Genomic DNA, 13,377 nt, shown 5'->3' on the forward strand with positions numbered 1-13,377 from the left:
CAGACATTTGATTTCAATGTCTGTGTTTTTATTTCTGTTTGTGATCATGTTGGCTCCAAGGGGAAGTATTTTAATAATGTTGGACTAATGGGATATGATAGTAAAGTATATATCATATATATGATATACCTGTGCTACATGAGGACAAAACAGTATCATATCATATGGTTCAAGAGAAGTATTTCTACTCTTCCAATAAAAAGTGGGAGAGAGTTAAACTCTCCCCAGGCACAAGAACATACACACTGAACTCAGAAAAGAACCCACACTGTGTGGGACAGTGCCAAGTTCAAGTGGAAAAAGCCAAGACAGAATATGGCAGCTACAAGATTTTATTGTTTTCAAGGAGAATGTAACTTTTTCACATCTAATTAAATGGACTAGGATGTGATGAAAACACCCCTTCATTACACCAATGACTGTTTACTAGGATATTGTCAATAGGATGCTGATAAGAGTCTATGTGATTTAAGTCATAACACCAGTTGGTGGAAAGACATGTATTCCTGTCATATGACCTTGGTCAATAATTTGCCAGAAGAGACCTGAGAAGGCCTTATCTATTTGAGCAATTTATAACCTGACTTTAACCCTGGACTCTCGTGACCTCTGTTGCACTGGACACTGTTCACACATTTCTCCTTTGGGAAATGCTCTTCCCTTTAAAGACCAGGGCCAGTCTCTGGCTTACTGCTACTCTGAGGCTCCTTGTTGGCTTCCTTGATGGACTTGGACGGTGCTGTTGTTCCTCAGCTTCCCTCTTGGTTCTCTTTTTCAAATCACAAATGTAGCCAGGCGTGGTGGGCACGCTTGTAATCTCCACACTTGGGAGGCTGAGATAGGAGGATCACATAGGTTCAAAGCTGGCCTCGGCTACTTAGGCTCCCAGCAACTAAGTAAGACCCCATTTCCAAATACAGTATAAAATAGGTCTAGGAGTATAGCCCAGAGGTAGAAAAGCTCCTGGGTTCCACCCCCAGTACCAAAAAAAAAAAAAAAAAAAAAAAAACTCAAAAACTCAAACAAAAAACAAATCACAAATGTGAAATTTCTTATCTCAGGTTCATCCTCTTCTCTTAAACCTGACACCTAGAGCTTCTTCTTTTTTTTTTTTTTCTTTTTGCTGTACTGGGGTGGAACCCAGGGCCTCTTCTACCTCCAGACTATACTCCCAGACTTATTTTATACTTTATTTGGAAACAGGGTCTCACTAAGTAGCTGAGGCTGGTTTCAAACCTGTGCAATCCTCCTGTCTCAGCCTCCCAAGTGCTGGAATTACAAGTGTGCACCACCACACCTGGCTCAGAGATTCTGCTTGAGTATAGCTTGAGTATCTCTCACTCAAAATGCTTGGGATAACAAGTGTTTCAGATTTCAGACACTTTTGGAGTCCAGAATATTTGCAAAGACTTTACCACTTGAGCATTTCTAATCTACTAACCTAAAACCTGTTGAAATGTGTTATGTCGACACTCAAAATGTTTGGTTTTTGGAACATTTCTGATTTCAGATTCTTAGATTAGGGATGCTCAACTTGTGCTTTAAAAAAATACCTGTATAAATTTGGAGTGGTAGCACATGCCTGTAATCCTGGTACTTGGGAGGCTAAGACAGTAGAGTGCAGGTTTGAGACCAGCCTTAGCAATTTATCAAGATCCTGTTTCAAAAGAAAAAGCAAAGCTGGGCGTGGTGGCGCACGCTTGTAATCCTCGCACTTGGGAAGTGGAGACAGGAGGATCATGCTGGTTTGAAGCCAGCTTTGCTGGCTTAAGAGACCCTTTTTCCAATTAAAAAAATATATTATTTATTTTATATATATATATACACACACACACACACATATATATATATATTATATATATATATATATATGGGTCTGGGAGTGTAGCCCAGAGGTAGAAGGGTTTCCAGGATCCCCAGTACCACCAAAAGAAAAAAAATTAATTTGGGGGTATAGCTCAGGAGTAGAATGCCCTTGAGTTAAATTCCCAGTAAGACACACACACACACACACACACACACACACACACACACATACACACACACACACCCCTATATAATTTAAATATTCAGAACAAATACCATCTTCCTCATAGGTCTGAAACCCTTTTATAATCCCCGTTTCACTAAATACAGAAAGAAACTCGGGAGTTATTCTTGATGTTTTGGTCACCACAAGGATCTGAATATTTTACAACAGAAATATAACTGGCGTTCTCTATACCTGGTTTTGGTGTGTGACTATAAGGCAAGTAAGCCTCCTGGTTTGGGAGTTATTGGTTTGACCAGTAACTTGGCTCAGGCAGGGGACTATGTTTCGCCATTTCTCCATCAGTAAATAGCTGTTTAACATATCAGGAGAGGAAGTGGGCAACTATAAAAGAGAACAGGACATTTTCTTGTAAATCAGAAATTCTGACCTTTTTCCCTTTAAGGTTGCGAGTTATTAAAGCAGTGTGCGTGTGTGCGTGTGTGTGTGTGGCACACTGGGGATTGACCCAGGTGCATGCTACCTCTGAGCTACATCCCCAACCCTTGTTATTTTTTGTTTTGAAACAGGATGTTATTAGGTTGAGAGTCTTGCTAAGTTGCTAAGGTTGATTTTGAACCTGTAATCCTCCTGTCTCAGCCTACCCAAGTGCTGGGATTACAGGTGGCCACTGTGCTTGGCTTATTACAACATTTTTGATGAGCTGGGAAGGTCCAAGGAAGCTCAGTTGTTAGAAACTCCAAAAAGGGTTCTCCAGAAAAATGCCACTCTGGTGGTGATGCTGAACCAATTTGATGCCTGGGCCTGTCTTGTCCTAGGAGTCTAGTAGGAAGAGAGTAACGAGATGGCGCGTTCACCACCTTGGGCCTTGGGGTTCTTTAAGAGAAATATCTGAATAACTGTAAGTGAAATAATATGTTACTAGAGCTATGTCCAGGAGCCCAGTGTTCCATGGTGTGGAGTAATGACTGCAATGTTGACGCCTTCTTACTGAATTTCTTCTAACACGTCACATTCTATCCTACTTTATTTATGTGTGTGCCTTGCATTAGAATGTATATGCCATGCCTACAGTGACTGTGGTTTGACGTGTCTGTGACTGTGTACACATCTGGAGCAGTGGCCAGGCACAATCAGTCCCTGTCAAATTTATGAAACAAGGTGGTTTTGTTCAGTACGCCCAAATTATGTCATTGTACATCCAATTTAACCTTGAAAACCACAGAGAATAATTATCTGGTGCATTTCTTTTACTAAGAGATTGGTTTATGCCAACATGCTCTGTTTTGTAGAATCACTTGAAATAAATGCGCACCAGAATCTTTACCAAACCATGATTACAAGCAATGTTCAAGTAGATTATATATTGCTGACAGAAACGGGAATGTTTTTATCCACAAACCAGTATAAAATGTGAAATCCCCAATTGTAACTCTATCTAAAGTTTTATTTTCCTCCAGAAAAAGAGGGAAACCGTGTTCGACTTCTCCAGTAATCAAATAAACATACATTAGGACACAAGATATCATCTCTTAACTATGTAAAGGGCAAAGATTTTGTTTTTAAGATAAAATTTATTTGAGCAGCTTGAGGTGAAATGAACAGGACACCAGACACTGCTAGTTAAATTTCTAAAACCTCTTTTCAGAGTCATAATTTGACAATATGCACTAAAATTATCATACATTGTTTACCCAATGATTTCTACTGATGAGGTACTATGAATTATATAGCAATTTAGCTAGTTGGACTTTTGTTACACGGTTAATTTGAAAATAGCTAATTATACACAAATAGAGAACTATAAGTACTAATATACACACATATAAAATGATAGTTAATGGTATATACACATAATTGTATGTTTAGAAAGGCTATTATATTTTCATGAAAAATTCTAATTATAGAAAAAATTCATTCTATAACATTAAATGAGAAAAAAGCAATACAATGTACATATAATAGGTCCCAATTTTGCTCACAAATAAATATATATGTGGACATATACAAAAAACTCACAATGTAGTATATAAAATAAAAATAGCAACTGTAAGTGGTTAGAGTTACTAACAACTTTTATTTGCATATTAAGTACTATAAACAATATAAAGTTCCTCTTTTCAATACTGAATATACATTAATTTATAGTCAGAAAAAGAGTTTTAAAAAGTAATGGAGGGCATAAATAATAAAGCAGTTCCATGAAATATCAGTCATATTCATTAAAAAGCTTTAGGAAAGCCAGGCGTGGTGGCGCACGCTTGTAATCCCCACGCTTAGGAGGCTGAGACAGGAGGATCGCGCAGGTTCGAAGCCAGCCGCGCTGGCGTAAGAGACCCTGTTTCCAAATACAGAAATATAGGTCTGGGAGTGTAGCCCGGAGGTAGATGGGCTTCCAGGAACCCCAGTACCACAAAAAAAAAAAAAAAAAAAAAGCTTTAGGGAAAACAAAACTCAAACCCAGACCTTCTCAAAGGTTGATGTTTTCCACGCTTGCGAGTTGAGTCAGCAACCACATGGCCAAATGATTAGACTGTCACGGGTGCCCCAAGATAAGTTAGAATGGATGCTACTACTGAGGAGAAATAGAGTTCTTTATCTAGAAATATTCTGCTAAGAATGGAAACAAAACTTCTCTGACACAAAAGGAAGGACTAGGGTGAGAGATTGGGCTGCCTGGATCAATCTATTTAAAACTAGAGTTGAGCCGGGCGTGGTGGCGCACGCTTGTAATCCCCGCGCTTGGGAGGCGGAGACAGGAGGATCGCGCAGGTTCGAAGCCAGCCGTGCTGGCGTAAGAGACCCTGTTTCAAAAATATAAAATAGGACTGGGAGTGTAGCCCGGAGGAAGGAGGGCTTCCAGGAACCCCAGTACCACCAAAATAAATAAATAAATAAATAAATAAATAAATAAATAAATAAATAAAACTAGAGTTGAGTATAGTGGCTCACACTTGCAATCCCCATACTTGGGAGACTGAGACAGGAGGATCACAGGTTTGAGTCCAGCCTCAGCAATTTAGTGAGACCCTGTTTCAAGATAAAAAATAAAAGAGGCCGAGCGTGATGGTGCATGCTTGTAATCCCAGTACTTAGGAGGCTGAGACAGAGGGATCACAGGTTCTTGGCCAGCCTCAGATATGTAATGAGGCCCTCCACAACTTAGTGAGACACTGTTTCAAAATAAATAATAAAAAATAGGGCTGGGGTGTAGCTCGAAGGTAGAATGCCCCTGGGTTCCATCCCCAGTACCTCAAAAAATAAAAATAAATAAATAATAATAAAAAAAGAGCTTCATGTGTACCTTAGAGGTAGAATGCCCCTGAGTTGAATTCCTAGTACAAAAACCACAACAGGACCTGGGAAAGTTTGCCCTTGGCATCTCTGGGTTGTACAATATTTGGAGAAACAATTTTATCTGCACCAAACATGTCCATACTCTTTTTATAATTGTCAGTATACCCTGAATAAACAGCATAATGGCTATTTCCCTAGCATTCCCATTGCAGTAGGTATTAGAAGTAATCTAGAGATGACTTAAAGCCTTATTAGATTGTGAAAATACCACACTATTTTATAGGAGGGACTCGCACATCCTCAGAATTTGGTATCTATGGGGGTGGAACAGAAGTCTCTCTCTATATTTTTTGTACTGGGAATTGAACACAAGAATGTTCTATCTCTGAACTACACCCTAGCTCAATTTTATGTATATATGTATAAACATTATATGTGTGTGTGTGTATATATAAAAAAAGCGAATATATATATATATATTCGCTTTTTTTATTCTCTTTTTTTAGGTGGTACTGAGGGGGAACACAGAGGTTTTCTGCCTCCGGGCTATACTCCCAGGCCTATTTTATATTTTATTTGGAAACAGGGTCTTGGTAAGTTGCTGAGAGCCTCACTAAGTAACTGAGGCTGGCTTCGAACCTGTGTGATCCTCCTGTCTCAGTCTCCCAATTGCGGGGATTACTAAGTGTGAGCCACCACGCCTGGCTTATTTTATATTTTAATACCGGGTCTCACTAATTTGCTGAGGCTGGCCTCAAATCTGTGATCCACCTTTCTCAACCTTTCAAGTACTAGGATTACAGGTGTGCCCTCCCACATCTGGCTTCAGAAGTCTCTATTAATGGCCCCCCTTTTTTGTGGTCCTGGGGATGGTACCCAGGGGTATTCTATCTCCGAGCTATACTCCCAGCCATATTTTTTTAAATTCTTTATTTTGAAACAGGGTCTCACTGAGTTGCAGAGGGCCTCACTAAGTAGCTGAGACTGTCCCTGAACTGCAATCCTCCTGTCTCAGCCTTTCAAATGCTGGGATTACAAGCATGTGCCACCACGCCTGGCTTCTTTTCTGATCTTAAAAAAAAAAAAATTTTTTTTTTTCCCATCCTCCTTGAATACTCTGCTACCCCACTGCGTTTTCTACTTCCTATTGTCCTTCTCACCTGGTCAGTCCTAGCCTCCAACCTTGACTTTTCCCTCTGGTGCACTCTTTCCACAGACTTGTTCATTGGGCCTGTTGATTCTTTTTATTCAATAAAGATGCAGGCAGGGTCAGCTCTCTTAAAGGGAAACGCATTCAAGGTAACTTGATAATGATGGGAAGGCTGACTTTGTTTAAAGGGGGCATGGCAAGCCGGGCGTGGTGGCATATGCCTGTAATCCCAGTGACTCTGGAGGCGGAGACAGAAAGATCGCAAGTTCGAGGCTACTTGGGTAATTTAGTGAGTTTCTTTCTCAAAATAAAAACTAAAAAGGAGCCGGGTGTGGTGGCGCACGCTTGTAATCCCCCGCGCTTGGGAGGCGGAGACAGGAGGATCGCGCAGGTTCGAAGCCAGCCGTGCTGGTTTAAGAGACCCTGTTTCCAAATAAAACCTATAAAATAGGTCTGGGAGTGTAGCCTGAAGGTAGATGGGCTTCCAGGAACCCCAGTACCACCAAAACAACAACAACAACAACAAAAAAACTAAAAAGGGCTGTAGATGTAGCTCAGTGGAAGACTGCCCTGGTTCGATCCCCAGTACCACAAAACAAAATGGCAACGGGAGGGGCACTGACCGCTGCGATGGAGTCCTGCAATGGTAGAGAGAGATTGGACTCAATTTCAATGTCATCAAGGACAAGTAATTTTTAAATTAAAAAGAGTAACCATCAAGAATAGGGTTTTCTGAGCTAGGCATGGTAGTATCTGCCTGTAATCCTAGTACTTGGGAGGCTGAGACCAAGGGGGATTGAAGGTTCGAGGCGAGTCTCGACAAGTTAAGGAAATTCTGTTTCCCAATAAACAATAAAAAGGACTAGGTGTGTAGCTTAGAAGTAGGATACCCCTGGATTCAATCCCCAGAACCAAAGACAAACAAACAAGCAAACAAAACAAATAAAAACCCGAAAAGAAAAAAAGGAATGAACTTCTTTTCTTTAGAAAGTATTCAGTATCAAGTACTCAGTATAGACACAGACCACAGACTAAGCGCTTTCCCTCTCCTGTCTGCCACGGTCCACCCCTGGCCTTTAGCTTTGAGAAGTTGATTGGATTGCTCTAACACGCTCACAACTGGTCTCACTGCTTTTCAGTCCTGCCCTGTTCCAAGTAATTCTTTGTGCTGCCAGAAAAATCCATCTCAAATACAAAACAGGCTGCCTTCGCCCAGCTTTTCTGATTCCTTGTTGCTCTTGGAACAAGACCATTTCTTAGGCAAGTCATGTGGCTCTGGCCTCTAGCTACTTCCAGAGCCCCGCCTTTTGCCATTCCCTCTCAGGAATTTTGTGTATATACACTCTGAACTGTGATTTAGTAACCTGATGCATTGATAGCCCAGTCTCCTCCTCTTAATAGGAAGCCCCTCCTCCTGACCTTCCTGTCTTGTTTAGCCATCCAGTTTGTCTTTCAAGACACAATTCAAAGAGCAACACCCATGCCCACAGGGTCCTTCACTGGCTTTCCTCCCTCCCCTCCTTTCAGCGAGGGTCTCCTCTATCTATCACGCAGCAGGAACCCCTCTGGACCATCTGTTTTCTTGACTCTTCTTCCCTGGACTCAGGTGTGAGCTCTTTAAAGGCAGGAACCATGTCTTCATGTCTTCTTAGACTACAATTCCAAGCACCGAGTACTTTGGCATAAGAAGTCAACCAGTAAATGTTTGATGGGTGAGTGGATGGATAGACGACTGAATACTGAAGGCTTACCAGGAGGGAAGAGAAGAGGGAAATAGAAGGAACCAAAGTACAACAGAAATCTGGGTCTAAAACCAATTTCCAGGATTTATTTGTCAAGGTTCTTGGTTACAAAGGACAGAAATTGACTCTGGTTTGCTTAAGAAGGGAAAGAAATTTCTAGAAGGTTAATAGGTAGCTCACAAGATGGACAGGAAGGGCGGGGAGCCACTGGACGGACATAGGCACGGAGGCTGGGAGAGCTGGGCTGGCACATTTGCTCTGGTGTTCTGCAGGGACGCAGCCACACGGATGGCCTACGATGGTGGCGTGGTCACTCAGGATTCGAAGCCACAGAGGGAGACTTTGCTTTGCCGTGTTTGAGTGCCATGCTGTGGGGGAGGGAAGACGGAGCAGCTTCTCTTTTCAGCTTCCCTCATGGGAAGGATGTTCTCGTGCTACGTACTTAAAATGAGAAGCTGTAACTGTGTAAGATTTTCTGGAAGACTGAGATTTTCTGGAACTTTTTCCTCAGGTTGCCAGGACAAAATGCAACACACTGGGTGATCTAGACAGCAGATGTGTTTTCCTCTCAGTCCTGGAGGCTGAGGAGTGGTTCCTTCTGAAGGAGACTCTATCCTGTGACTTTCTCTGAGCTTCTGGTAGCTCTTGGCAACCCTGGTGTCCTTGGCATGTGAGACATCATCCCAGTCTCTGCCCTCACATTGCACGGGGTCTCCCCAGGTGTCTGTGTCTCTGTGCCCATGTTGGAGCCAGGCGTGGTGGCGCCTATAATTCTAGTACTTGGGAAGTTGAGATGAGAGATCACAGGTTGGAGGCCAATCTCAGCAACTTTGCGAGACCCTCTTTCAAAATAAAAAATAAAAAAGGCTGGAAGTGTGGGTCAGAAGCAGAACATCTCTGGGTTCAATGCCCACTACCACAAAAATGAAAAGACATATTGGGTTGGGGACCCTCTTGCTCTGGTAGGACCTCATCTCAATGAATTACATTGTCTACAGGGTCTACAATGACCCAGTTTCCAAATAAGGCCAGGATCTGCGGTCCTGGTATTTGGAATGTCTGTATGCCTTTTGGGGCGTGCATTTCAACCTTCACAGTTACTTCCCCTACATCTGTTTTCTCTCCAGCCAGTGGTTTAGCAAGTGCAGGGAAGTGAGAATATCGTGTTCCAGGTGTAGAAAACAAGGAAACACCGGCTGTGAAAAATGTCAAAACATACTAAAATGATTTAAAGATGCTTCTCTTTTTATTATCAACTTGAGCCAGCAGTTCTAAACATTACCAGTAAATAAAACACCCCTCCCCCAATCAGTTAGTTTGTTCTAAATAGTAACTCTTTTTGGTAGTTTTAAAACCACAACTACAAACTCCCCCCTCCAGAGGTTGCCTTCTCCTGAATGTGGGCTGGGTCTTTTTTTTGGCGGGGGATACTGGAGATTTAACCCAGGGACATTCTGTCTCCAAGCTATACCCTCAGCCCCGTGTGTGTGTGTGTGTGTGTGTGTGTGTGTGTGTGTGTGTGTGTGTTGAAACAGGGTCTCCCTGGATTTCTGAGAGTCTTGCTAATTTGCCGAGGCTGATCTCATTCTTGGGATCTTCTATCTTCACAAGAAACGGATTCCTTTTATTAGTGTTTTAAACCAAAGAAGGGTAGCTGGGTGCAGTGGCGCACACCTGGAGCCCCAGCTGCTCTGGAGGCTGAGGCAGGAGGAGCACTTGGGCCCAAGAGGTGGGGATCCGTTTTGTTCACAGAAGTATTTCAAGGGCATGGTGGGCACTGGAGAACCCTCTGTTTGAATTTGTTTGATGAATTTCTCATTAGTTAAGGGAGGGATATGATTTTGCTTCTTATTGATACGATCTAACTCTCTGACATCAGACAGAGCCATGAAGAGCTAGAGAACATTATGCTGAGATGAGCAGTCTCAGAAAGTCCAGGTCATATGTTTTCTCTCCTGTGTGGAAGCTAGAACAGAAATAGCAAGCAAAAGAAACTTTAGTCAGAGAAGGAGAGAGAACAGTAGCGCATGGAAGGGGGTCGGGGAGGAGGAAGGCGGGGAGGGGAATGAGGATGGAGGGAGGGAACAGTTCAACGAGGGTTCTGTCCACACAGGGTTTCCTGACCAATCTCACACACACGCATGAGGAGAGAGGAGAGAGGAAGGGAGGGTGTACACAGAGCGGGTACACACAGCGCGTATACAGAGCGCGTATACATGCTGTGTGCACATATGTGTGTACCACTTTGACTCTCAATGTGATGTCTATTACATTGCACCAATAAAGGAGAAAAATTAAAAAAAAGAAAGAGCCATCAAGAAGAAAAGTGTCTTTACACAATGGAGATCTTAGGTCGCTTCAGAGAATGTGGAGTCTCTAGTCTTCAAGCTGCAAAAGCCATGGCCTAATAGTCCCCAGCTACTTCTTAGCTCTCACCACATTTTCATAATTAGTAACAATAATTTATTTTCATACTTAATTTAATATTTTTTCTTGATTCTTTCTTCAATTTATTTTGTTTTGTTTGAAACAAGCTCTCACTATGTTAAACACTCAGCCCTTTTAATTTTATTTTAATTTTGAACAAGGGACTGGCTAAGTTGCTGAGACTGTCCCTAAGTTGTGGAAACTGGCCTCAAACCTGCAATCCTCCTGTCTCAGCCTCTCAAGTACTGGAATTACAGGCATGCGCCACCCTCTCATGTATAATTAATTCCTCTCTCAAGCTTGGTGCTTGTTCGAGTGAGATGGAATATAATTATGCCAAGACAACAGGTGTACATGGGGAGACCAGGACTTTAGGTCACTGAGATGCTGCAGTCACAGCCAGGGAGGCCGAGTGTGCAGCTGTGCGGAGGGGAGTGGGAGATCCACCCTCCCTGGCCTCTGGGAAGCAGTGTTCTCCGGGGCAGGACACAGCTTATCTACTTGGCCATGCTGGGCCAAGGGTAAGGAAGCCAATAAGACAGACCAAGCTGTGCGTTAGTTATGTAAGCAGCCCAGAAAGGCCAAACCCTCCCTCATCCTCCAGCTTTGCCTATTTATTCTATTTATCATCTCCAAAGCTTTGGGATATATGTCTTAATAGTCAAAATTCACTGGGTATGGTAGCACATACCTGTGATCCTAGTACTCAGGAGGCTGAGACAGGAGGATCCAGAGGCTGAAACAGGAGGATCTCAGATTTGAGGCCAGCCTCTGCAACTTAGCTAGACCTTGTTTCAAAATAAGACATAAAATAGGTCTGGGAATGTAGCTCAGAGGTAGAATGTCCCTGGGTTTTGTCCTCATGATTGAGATAGAAAGAGAAAAAAAAAAGCCAGAAATTAACAGTTAAAATTTATACTTGGAGTTGCTGGGCGTGGTGGCGCATGCTTGTAATCTCTGCGCTTGGGAGGCGGAGACAGGAGGATTGCGCAAGTTCGAAGCCAGCCGTGCTGGCTTAAGAGACCCTGTTTCCAAATAAAAATATAAAATAGGTCTGGGAGTGCAGCCTGGAGGTAGAAGGGCTCCATCCCCAGTACCACCAAAAAAAAAAAAAAAAAAAAAAAAAAAAAATTCATACTTGGAGTCAGGTGTGATGGCTCAAATTTGTAATCCCAATTCTTGGGAGGCTGAAACAGGTAGACTGCAGGTTCGAGGACAGCTCAGCAAACAGTGAGACTCTCATAATGTTTCAAAATAAAATAAGGCTGGAAGTATAGCTTGGAAGTAGAATGCCCCTAGGTTCAATCCCCTCAGTCAATCTCTCTTGTCTCTGTCTGTCTGTGTCTCTGTCTGTCTGTCTGTCTGTCTGTCTCTCTCTCTCTCTCTCTCACACATGCACACACCACACACTCCTCAATACTTGGACAATAAAGTCCTATGGAATGATTCATATGGAATTAAACTTATCACCAGTTCTAGACAGGGGCAATAGATCAAGCCGAGTGGCATTTCCTCTTAAAATGTAACACAGAATCTGAAAATACAGGAAGTGAAGCACCCAGTGAGTGTGGAGCTCAGCATACGGGCAGCACAGCGGGCACTGAGCTGACCTGTGTGGAGCTGCCAGCCCAGGCAGGGGAGGAAGGGGAGCCTTTCACTGGCAGTGACTGTCCCAATGACTGGAGGTCAAATGTACTGTTAGAAATGTTCCCGCGCTTGGGAGGCTGAGACAGGAGGATCGCGCAGGTTCAAAGCCAGCCTCAGCTACTTAGTGAAGCTCTCAGCAACTTAGTGAGACCCTGTTTCCAAATAAAATAGGTCTGGGAGTATAGCCCGGAGGTAGAAAGCCTCTGGGTTCCACCCCCAGTACCACCAAAAGAAAAAAAAAAAAAGAAAGAAATGTTATCACTGAGCGGCACATGCTGAAAACCTGGGAAAGCGGGTGGTTACAGAAGGGTGCCTCCCTCTGCCCCACTCCTTCCTGCCACAAACACGCTCATATAACCTTGCTGTTAGATCTGACATTTTGTCCAGATATTTATTCTTCTCCATGAGCCCTGGGCTTCAAGACTAGGTTTCCCTATCTCTAGATTCAGAGGTCAGATCATTGTTGGCGTATCCAACCATTCTTCTCCCATTTAGGTTACTTTAATAATGAGCATGTGCCATTGTCCTGGCTCATGAAGTGTGCAAAGAAGTCTGCTGAGAGGCTTCACAGTTAGAAGGGGATGTGCAGATATACAGTTACATGGCTGTGACTCCTGGAGCTGCTGCAGCTATCTTGTGACTAGGAGGGAGGGAGCAGAAGGCAAACCAGCCTGCTGAGGACAACAGACAGAGTGGACAGACAGGAAGAGTTCAGATTCTTGGATGAATTGCTGAGTTGCTGAACCATGCGACTCTGGAACAAGCTACTCTCTGGACTTTTTGCTGACTTCTCGAAACATAATAGCCATAGTTGGTTTATAACTTGTATCTGGTAAGTTCTTTAAAGTTTGTGGAGGTCTGTTTCATGTTTTCACTGGCGTTTTCTCACAGAGTCTTGTGTCCTGGTTTACATTCACACTTGTGTCAAGGGTGCTGCCCTTGATAAATGGTGTCTGTGGAGTCCAGGAGGTCTGGACTGGGTTCCTGGGTTCCAGGTGCGTCCTCTGCAGAGGAGTCTCATTAGCTTCTGCCAGGCACGTGGCAGCTCTACTGTCAGAAACACCTTGAACCAAATACCTGCCTTGAGATTCCACAGGGCTGCCTGGCCTGCCAATCTGCTTGGG

The sequence above is a fragment of the Muscardinus avellanarius genome, assembly GCF_963383645.1.
Source record: "Muscardinus avellanarius genome assembly, chromosome: 2".
Taxonomy (NCBI): Eukaryota; Metazoa; Chordata; class Mammalia; order Rodentia; family Gliridae; genus Muscardinus; species Muscardinus avellanarius.